Source organism: Aptenodytes patagonicus, chromosome 2 (genome assembly GCF_965638725.1).
Source record: "Aptenodytes patagonicus chromosome 2, bAptPat1.pri.cur, whole genome shotgun sequence".
NCBI lineage: Eukaryota > Metazoa > Chordata > Aves > Sphenisciformes > Spheniscidae > Aptenodytes > Aptenodytes patagonicus.
In genome coordinates this window covers 79,108,135-79,118,635 of record NC_134950.1, presented here as the reverse complement: position 1 = coordinate 79,118,635, position 10,501 = coordinate 79,108,135, and positions in this window count along the sequence as shown.

Sequence of the window (10,501 nt, the reverse complement as noted above, 5' to 3'; positions counted from 1 at the left end):
GTTTGGAGCATGTTTGCATTTCAGAGAGATAAACAAAGGCAATGTGTGTCTTCAGTCAAGAGTTTAAAACTGCAACAAGAAGAAATCTAAAGAGTATAACTTGTTGAACACTGTTTGTCCCCCTCTTTTTAATCAGTCACTTTCCAATATATATGATGCCGAAAGTGTAGTTCAATTGATGTTTGTTCCCAAATAGCTGGCCTGGTGCTGTGTAAAATGAATCTTTTTAGGACGGTGTCATTAGTCTGGTATGATAACGCTGCTGAAGATTTTGAAAATATTTTCCTGAAAGCTGTTGTTGGCTTCTGTTTTTAGCTAGGACAGACAGGGATGACTCATGGGTGTTAATTTGGGTTTAAGGCTGTATTTTTAAACCTTGATCTCCAGTTTGTAAGTGCTCAGAGTCTATGCAGGCATTCAGACCTGTTGCTATTTAGGGGTTATTTGTATTCACAGCATATTCTTGTTTCAAAGGACAGCATCAGCCTGGGCATTGTGTTGAGTGGACATATGTCAGTCTGACTGAAAGTGTCTTAATCTGCACATTCACCACTTGAACTGTTTCAGTGGTTCTAATTTAAGTTTCTCTCCATGTGCATTCAGATGCTGTTACTTGTGTTGTCTTGTCTCTAATAGACATTTACTTAACATATGTACGCTTTTTCTTTGGGTAGTGGATATTAAGACAGTTCTCTCTTTACGCTTGCGGTTGCTTTGAGCTATTCGATAATGCAAAATGGCAATAAAATTTTCTGGGACAGATCTTGGGCCCCCAGAGTTCCCTTTGCACAGGGAAATATGTTGGAAGCATAGTGTTTGCCCAATAGCAGCAGTGAATTAGAGGTGGTCAATGGCATCAGAAAAAGCACAGAAAATAGCACTGCAGTGTTCCAAAGGCTAACGTGCTTCTAAAAATGCCTAGATAATATCTGTAGATATGTGAGCTGTTTGGATAATTTATGTTCAGCCAGAAACATTTATTCATTCTGAATACATTATTCACTATGAATAATTCCCATCACCACTCTTCTCTTGCAGCAGTCACCTAAACTTAATAGTTTTGGGTTTTTTTTCTAATTAAGCTTTTGTTTATTGTCTGCATTTAGGCAGCGACAAACTTGTGTTTCCATCACCTGAGAAATATTTTTCATTCTGAAATTCAGGTGTTCTGTCTTTGCTTCTCTGCTCCCCCTCCCTATTTCTGATCAATACCCTTTGTTTCTTCCTGAACTCATTATTTTAATGCTTTACTAATTGTCAGTCCAGATCGTTTGATAAGTAGGCTTAAAATTGTTCAAAATTGTTCAAAATTGATCAACGCTATAGCTCTGATTAGCACTTTAAAGTTCAATCTAACTTGATTCTAACCTAAGTCTCTTCAATTACAGTGCCTGTCACTTCAGGTTGTCAGTTAAGTTTGTATCTATTATAAAGAAGTTATGTTAACTTTGAAAGTCCTTTATATAGGCAATTTTTCTGTCCAGTCTAATTTTTTTCTCTGTTTGTCATGAAGTTGAATTATTATAGGAATTCTCCCTATATGTTCATGGACAAAATATGAAGCCTGTCTTCTCAGTAAGCATAGAATTCTTGGACCTAGCGCATTTGGGGAGAAGAAAGTATGCTTCTTATTAAATAATTTTAATTATCAGAGCCTTTGAAAGCTATTTGAGACCCTGCTTGTGCCTTCTTCATTTCTGCTCACTGTAAGCTTTCTCTTTTTGTCACAGGTCAATTCTGTGTTTTCTACAAAGAATTTCTCTTGAACATCCAGTGAAGAACAGCACATTTTTTGACTGTTATGAACATTGTTTTTCAATGAATAGCAACAGCTGCTGAGAGAATTTGTCTGTTTAAAGTTAAGCTTGGAAAGAGTCTTTAAAGTCTTTTCTTCCCCCTCCGTCTTCCAGTCAGTAATAGTGCTTACAGTGGATGTATGCATGTATGTGCATGCTTGTGTACATAAATTAAAACTGTTCATATATTGCTAGACAGAACAGACAGCTTTTATGTTTTTGACTCAGTATGACAATGCTGAAATGTAACCTACAGTTAATAATCAGACGTATTTTTAGGAGCCAGGGACAAGATTGGTCATCTCTAATCAATTCACATATTTCCATTATAAGCAGTAACATGGAAGCTAGAAAATATTCACTGGATTTTTCTTCTCAACATTCTTAAATGTTAAGTCCTGAAATTTGGATTTAATATTCATAGGTCTCTGAGTTCAAATTGCAGTATAAGTAATTGCTAGAATAAACTATAGAAACAATTATAATGATCAGCAAAAAGCAATTAATTGATTATTTTTGTTGAAATTTATTTCTTAAGGCAACGAAGTAGCACTGTTTTAGTCTAGTCTCAACTATGTAAAGCAAAACTACGTGTAAAACTCAATTATATAAAAAAGACAAACAGAATGAAGCACTGGTAAAAATAAGTAAGAAAAAGGAAAAATAATTTGTGTGGTTTTAAAAAAATTGTTGAGGTACGGGATATGAAAACTCGATAGGCCTAACTTCTCATTAGTGGTTTTTTTCTGTAACTAATGGCATTCCTGTGAAAATTATTGTCACAAGATTGGTCTGAGAATAGTAAACCTGAAGGTTTCTCATTCCCTCCCATAATATTTGTATCTGTAGTACTAAAGAATTACTTTACAAAAAAAGCACTGTTATATGGTGCAAAGGTGACCTGCTCCCCATTTCTTCCTCTTCACTTCACACCAATTTTGAGAGAAGAAACATTGCATTTCCCTGATAAATACAAAAGGAAGGTGAAAGGTGTCATGGAGGCAATGAAGATATATCATTAACAGTAGAAAACTTACAAAAGCAAATAGCTCCTAAACTTATGGAGTAAGATATAAATCTTATATTAATCTCCTGAGCTGCATCCTGCTCCCTGCGAGCTCACCTAATCTCAAGGAAGGCATTTGGAGTCAAAGCAAAGGGCCTCGCTTTGCCTATGAGAGTAGAGATGTTTATCATCAGAGAGTGAAGCATAGTGCAAATTCTGAGCTTGAATTGGGGATCAAACAACGATCCTCTACGCAGTCCTTTCAAATATTCTGCTGGTCTTGGTGCCTGAGGGCAGCTTGAAAATTAGATTTGCTGCCAATACAACTGCATAGCCCCATCTCTTTGGTTTTAAAATTCAGTTTTAACACATCTTGTTCAACACAAGATGAAGATAGCTTTTAAGCTCGAAGGCTTTGTTTATATTTACATCACCAAGGCTGACTTCCTAAACCACCAGTTCAAGGCAATGATATAAAGGAAGGGTATTTTTTTTCATTTTTATAATAGAAATTGTGTCCCCATTGTGCATCATCTTGAAAATGACAGTTCTTACTCTTTGAAAACAAAAGGTACAAAACCAAAACAAAATCATTTACTACCTGTCTCAAATGAACTCAAAACAAGCAAAAATGCGCTATGTCAATTGGTGTGTCATTAGCGTTATCTTTTGAAACACAAGGGAGACGACTGATGAAATAGCAATATGAATGCTGGTGAGTCTCTTCTGAGTTTTGGGGGGGGCAGGTCGGAGAATGTTTGGTTTTTTGGCTTTGGTGGATTTTGTATGTTTTTTAGTTAAAGCTCTCAACCGAGTTTCAGCAGATTAGAATTTGGTTCCTTAATTAACTGCAAACCAGGATACATCACTTCAGGCTGCAGTTTCAAAGTATTTTGATACCTAAGTTCCTCTGACATTGATCAGTTGACATGGCAATTCATTAAGGTTTTGTGTACCACATTATCCTTTCAGAAAATGGAGGCATTAATGTTTGCTTCTTCCCAGCTTTTCTCTCTCCTGTATATAGCTGAGCTCCTTAGGCAGAAGCCTGTCTTACAGTGTGTTTGTGCAGTATCCAAGTATAATCATGCCTCCCTATTAGTTGGAGTCTCTAGATACTACTGTCACATTCAGAATTATATCAATAGGTATGACACCAACCTTATATTTGCAGTCATATTACTCTATTTGTAGAAGCAGAATAAGTAGGTGATTTAGCAAAAATGGATGGTGGTTTGTTTGTTTTCCCCTGACTGAATGGATATTTCAATGTTACGTGTTACCACTACAGGTAGCTAATTAGTCCCAAAATGGCTGTTTTCCATCCATCTTTGATCTGAATCCTTATGCAAATACCCCAACTTTGTGGATCCAGATATGCAATCATCATCATCTCTCAATTTTTCAGTTATGAACTATGTCCACTTGAGTTACGCTCTGTCTGCAAGCATTTTCATAATGCTCGAAAACAAAGTACATTATGACTTGTGTCCTACAAGTATTCACATCACAGTACAAATCCAAGTATCCCTCCTGCATGATAGGTAAAATATGAGACCTTTTATATACACTCCAGGAAATATAACTTGAAATGGTTTGGTGTTGGTTTGTTTTCTTTTCCCCCGATGTATGGATCTAGATTGGATGTTTCAGAACTTGATGTTTTGCTCAGAATTAATCCTTGTACCCTTCCCTCCAAGTAAGAACTTCCTCCAAAGGTTTATGTTCTAGTAGACACCTAAATCACAGAAGCAGAAGCTATCATTAAGTAATAGATTGCTACACTTGCATAAAATGAACTTTTTTATTTTCTACAGCAAAGATATGCAGGTAATTAATTACTTGTGCACTGGGACTATCACTAAGTAATTCATCATACATACTGAGGAAGGATATCTTAAATGTTACATTCCACATAAATACCCTTAATTAAGGGTATTATTCTCTTTACACTTCAGTATTTTCAGAGTTTATCTTGAACCCTGTTATGTATCTCAGAAGAAGCACAAGCAAACAATTCACACTGAAAGCAAGAGTCAGAATTAGGGAATTTAACATCTGTCATGTAGACTACAGTTGAAATAAAAATATTACAGAAAGCGGGTGGCTAAAATTAAGTTGTTAATTCCTTATTTATATATTTAAATGTGTGACTTTATTTTCAAAAAAGCAGCACAGTCTCAGATACCTGTATTCAAAGCCTAACACTTCTTATGTACGATGCTACATATACACACTCTGTATTGTCTGCTGAGTATATGCACTGCCCTCGCTGCTGCATGGAGGCTCCTGTTTTCCAGAGCTCAACCAGTGTAGAATCTACGTGACAAACGAAAGCCTCCTATTTTCCAGGTGCATGTTACAGAACAGATAACAAAGGACACAGAGCTGAGGTTGCTCCCGTCCTTTCTCTGTAGCTCCTGTTTGCACTGAGGGTTAGGGCTACCTGGCAGGGCTGCGGAGACTCCAGCTCGCGTACATTGCCCAGGCTCGTTTTAAAAGAGCTGGTTCAGGTACTCCTGGCAGCGTAGCTATGGCAACACAGAGCTTAGCCTAGACTAATTGCCCAAATATTTACACAGCTTCTCAGGAGGGCTTTATAGCCTGTGCTGAACCACTATACCTTCCTCACCCAAACTAAGGCATTTAAAGGTAGTTCAGAGGCGTATACACAAGCTGCAGTCCCACCTTTGACAGCAGAGTGGATATATACTCTGTTTCAGACAGGGCAATCGGGCTCAACCGTAGGAGTTTGGTAGCCTGTAACATAAAGCAACAGGTCAAACTCAAACCGATAGGTTTCCATTATATAAACCAATAGTATGCCCTCCTGTGGCTACTGCCTTCTGTAACAGTCCTTCTTAAAAAGAAAGGAAAGCAAAGCAAACAAAAACCTTAGGAATGGAGGGAATTGAAAAAGAGATATAAAAAACATGAGAAAATGCCCTGTGTGAAGAAAAATTTAAAATCCCAGGGCCATGCAGTTAGAAAGAAGACAGACTGTCTCCACAGGTGATAGACTCAGGAGCAATGAGTGATATGTAGAACATAAATCAGATGTTCTTATTAATCATGTCTCAGGATGATAGTTTATGCTATTACCACTGCTGAAATAGTTTCAGACCTGCATGTCTCCTGGAATCATGTAACAGGGGACGTTATATGAGCATAGTTACAAATACTTTCTCCAATGTGTAGATTTCAACACTTTTTGTTTATTTTTACCCATGTCTGAAGATACCGCCTGCTTCAATTTCACAGCAATATACACACACTGCAGCCAAAACAGCTTTGAACTCAGACATAGCACAGGTTTGGCTGTTCAAAACAACCATCTTAATAATCTCAGGTTTATGTTCCTGAACCTTGCTTTAGGTGAACTGCTATTTTTTGTTGAATGAGCCTTTGATAATGTAGTTCGTAAACTGATGCCTTAGATACATAAGTGTGCCAGTGCATTCAGAAACTACAAGAAAGGGGCAATTTGCATTTTTATGCAACTTTTCTTTCTTGCAATGAAATCCTGAAGTAGTTAAAGGGCATCAGCAAACTGCAGCCATTATACATACATCACCTCATTGCAGGTTTCTCTAGTTTTTATTTCTCTTGGGAAATGTATACTGTAGAGCTGATGTCCTTGAAGACTCACACCATTGGTTTCTTGAGTTTCTCTAAACTTGATTTTGAGTTTTGAAATTGTGAAAGCAAAGGAGAGTCAAACCCCTCAATTAAAAGGGAGGGGGGAATCATCTACATGCAAAGGAACAGTTTGAACAACACCTTAATCTTCCATAAAATAGGAGCGGCAAGTCTGAAAGTCAGTAGTGTCCCTGTGTTTTCTTGTTGGCAATTATGATCATTGTTAACAACATAGACTTTATGGGAAGTGGGACAGATTGTTGCTCCAGAGAGCTTATTCTGAACAGGAGCAAATATTACTGGGTTTTTTTCAGAATTTTGAAAGGCAGTTTGGATTTTGGACACCCTCAGTTTAACTTTGATGAATAAACAAGGTCAATTTTTAAATCTAAAAAAATCTTGGTGAAACAGTAGGAATTTTTCAGATGGATTTCACATACTGTTTTTCTGTATGAGTGAGTTATATAGGAAAGAATGTGAGCTTCAACAATTATCAGCAAGTTTATTACTAAGTTCCTGAGGGCACATAAAGAAAATTCCATTGTTATCATAGGGAACTTAAAAACTGACAGCTGAATATGGCTCCTGTATTTGACCTGCCCCTTTCTCTTTCAATTTGGTGGTTTGGCATCTCCATCAAGCTAGATCTGACTTCAGTGCTTTGAAAAATTTCAATAACTGTTCATCTTTTTTTTCCACCATTATTTTGTCTTCAGTGACAGCATGCCACTCCATGTACAACTGAGCAGATCCATATCTCTAGGATTCTCTTTTGTATCCTCTGGTGGAATAGTGGTTTATACTTCTGCAGATTTCTAAATTTACATGGATTTTGTTGGGATTTTGATGATTATATTCTCTGTCCCCTACGTACAGCTCTGACTTTAGCTCAGTACAGCTTGCAAAGAGAATTTGAGGAGCTGCTTTGATGCTTCTTTGGTTCCTCATGGGAGTAAGTGAGCACACTGTAATGGCTGCATAGTTGTTCCTTTTGGACAACTTTATGAGTTGCTAATTGATTTAAGTAAGACAGCTTCTGAGGGCTGTCATATAGCACATATAGAGGTTATGGGGAAGTACTGGATTTCCATTGCTACCTGCGATTGAAGGAAGCACAGTTTCATCTCAAGCTACTGTCCTGCTACGCAGGACTTGGTTCCTGTGCCCTTGAGTGGCCATGCTGTCTTGCAGTACCTCATTGCGGGTATAACGTCAGGTACCACTGGCCTAGAAACAAATACTGAACATTGAATTGTTAGCGGCAACTATGGGTGAATGGTTCTTCAATACATGATTAGGAATAAAGTAGAAATCTTAAAATGGTCACTGTGCCTTGTGATTTGTACAACACAGGTTATGAAAAATATTACATAGAAAGGTATGTAATGTCATGGAAGGTTTTCTATGCAAAGTGGAGAAAGTTGAAAAAAATTATCCAGGCCAGGGCTTTTATTGTTACTTTCAAGAAGTGATTCAGCTATTAGTTTAAAAATGTTCTTCTAGATAATTCAAGTGTTTTTAATCCACACAAGACACTTAATTGTTGTAGTGGGTTGTCTTTTATAAGATTTTCACAGGAGGCAGTTCAATCAAAAGAATGTTCTTTTCCATTTGAGACAATGTTGATTGAAATGTTGATTGAGAGGGACTTTTTACAAGGGCATGTGGTGATAGGACAAGGGGTAATGGCTTTACACAGAAAGAGGGTAGATTTAGATTAAATGTAAGGAAGAAATTCTTCACTATGAGGGTGGTGAGGCACTGGAACAGGTTGCGCAGAGAAGTTCTGGATGCCCCATCCCTGGAAGTGTTCAAGGCCAAGTTGGATGGGGCTTTGAGCAACCTGGTCTAGTGGAAGGTGTCCCTGACTATGGCAGGGGGGTTGGAACTAGATGATCTTTAAGGTCCCTTCGAACCCAAACTGTTCCATGATTCTATGAAAGCAGTACACCCCCCAGCAGTTGACATCTGTGAGTACTCGGACTACCGCTACAGTGCAGAGTTAGGTTTCCACTAGTTGTTGGTTTGAAAATCTGTCATAAAAGTGAACTGGAAAGCTCAAATAAAAATTGAACTGATTCTAGATTTTTGTTCTTGAAGATGCATGTTGACCAGGCTTTCAGGGTATGTGTTACAGAATTTTTTTTTTTAAACTTTTATAATAAAAATTGTTTTCCTTCCTACATCTATAAAAAATTATATAGCATTTTTATCTCACTAAAAATATATTGAAATATACTATTTTGTGGTATCTCTAGTACCACAAATTGCAAAGATTTTTTTTCCTGAGATCTGACAATGATGTTTGACAAGAAATCTGAATTGAATAAGAAAGTGCCAGTAATATTCAGTAAAGAAAAGGGACTACAGAGGGATGAGTGGGTGTAAAAGGCGAGATATATTTGTGTACTAATCCTGCTGTAAGTGGTAGGAGTGAACACACAGCTCTGCAATTAACCACTTTGAAATCAGGTTTGAGATTACTGAATAAAAGAAGTCAGGACAACTGCATATTTGAATATAGGTAATATATATACACGTATTTGTTGTAAGAAATAGAATGCATTAGGACCATTGTTGCTGCACATTATTGCAGCTTAACATAAGGTACAAAATGAGAAGAGATGGAGACAGTGACTGCAACCACACTTTCAATATCCAGCCTCAGGTACAAAAATTACTCTGTGCTGTAGACAGGGTTAGAAATGCAAGTTCATTTTGTTGTGTAAGATCTTAAGTGCGATCAAAGGGTAATTTTGTGAAGACGCACTTTTCCCCCCACAGCTGTAAAGAAAGTCATTGTGTGGTGACACAGAAGATGCTGAGAGGGCCAATGTTTGTGACTTTGGGCAGATGACAGCTATGGAGCAATATTGGCCACAGCTGCTAAGGAAAACACAAGCCAAACCAGGTACCTTCTGATTAGACTGCCTTAAATCCAGATTTAGCATTTTGGAAAATCACTTCCTTTTCCTTGAACAACAATTTTCTGTGGTTTGATGGGAGACTTTCTCCTTTGGCAGTTGGTTTCAGGGGGTGGGGGAGCCAGGGGCCATGACACAGGCAGGTGTTAACCCCCTGCCCCAGCCCCATGAAGCCCAGCCAGGGGACTGACACGGGGCCCAGTGGCGGCCGCAGGGATGAGGCCAGGACGATGCCTGGCTGGGAAAGCACGTTGGTGGTTTAGGGCAGGGAGGGAGGTGGCCGTGACATGGCACAGGCCGGGAGCGATGGCTGAGCTTAAAGCAGCTTTGAGAGGGGGGAGGAGGCCCTGAGGGGCTCCTCACAGCCCACTCCCACCTGGCTCCCTCCCAGTTGTCAGGCCCAAGCCCTGTGGCTGCCTCTGGGCAAGGCTGGTCGGGAACCCACCGTCAGATCCCCCAGGTGGGGGGCCATGAGGCCGCAGACGTCCAGGGGTGACAGAGCAAATGCTTGATAGGACACGGGTCAATTTTTCTCTTGCTTGTGTTACACACCGAAGCCGGTGTTCTGCTAGGGAGTCTCTGTGTCAAATCCTCGGTCTGACTGAGAAAGGCCACTGCAGTGTGGCAACTGAAACAAAAGCCTTGGCACTTTCGTTTTCCGAGGTAGGTAAAATGCTCTCCATATTTCTGAAACCGCTACTTCGTAGTAGACTTGGTGTTTATCAGCCCAGACCCAACCTACTATATGGGAAGGATCATCACACAGAACGATCTGGGTAAATTTCTGGAGCCTCTTGAACGCTTTGGTTTCCTGGATGTCAGTGAATTGAGTTTTAATCTGAGTTTGGAGTCGTATCTGCTTTGGGGTGGAAGCTGATCCCAGCCATCAGTGCTGGCATATGTTTTAATCATATTATATGGGCAGCGTTTGTGGCTATTGACCATATGGAACCATCTGGCATTATTAATTAATGCTGGGACATTTGTAGTCATTCGCTGATGGCATAGTGCTACTTTTGAATATTTCTAACTGCTTTTAATAGGCAAGCCTTGAGTAACTGGACATTTTTAAAAATCTTGAGCTCTCTCTTAAGTCTTTGTCTATAAATATCTGATTATATTTGATACAATATATT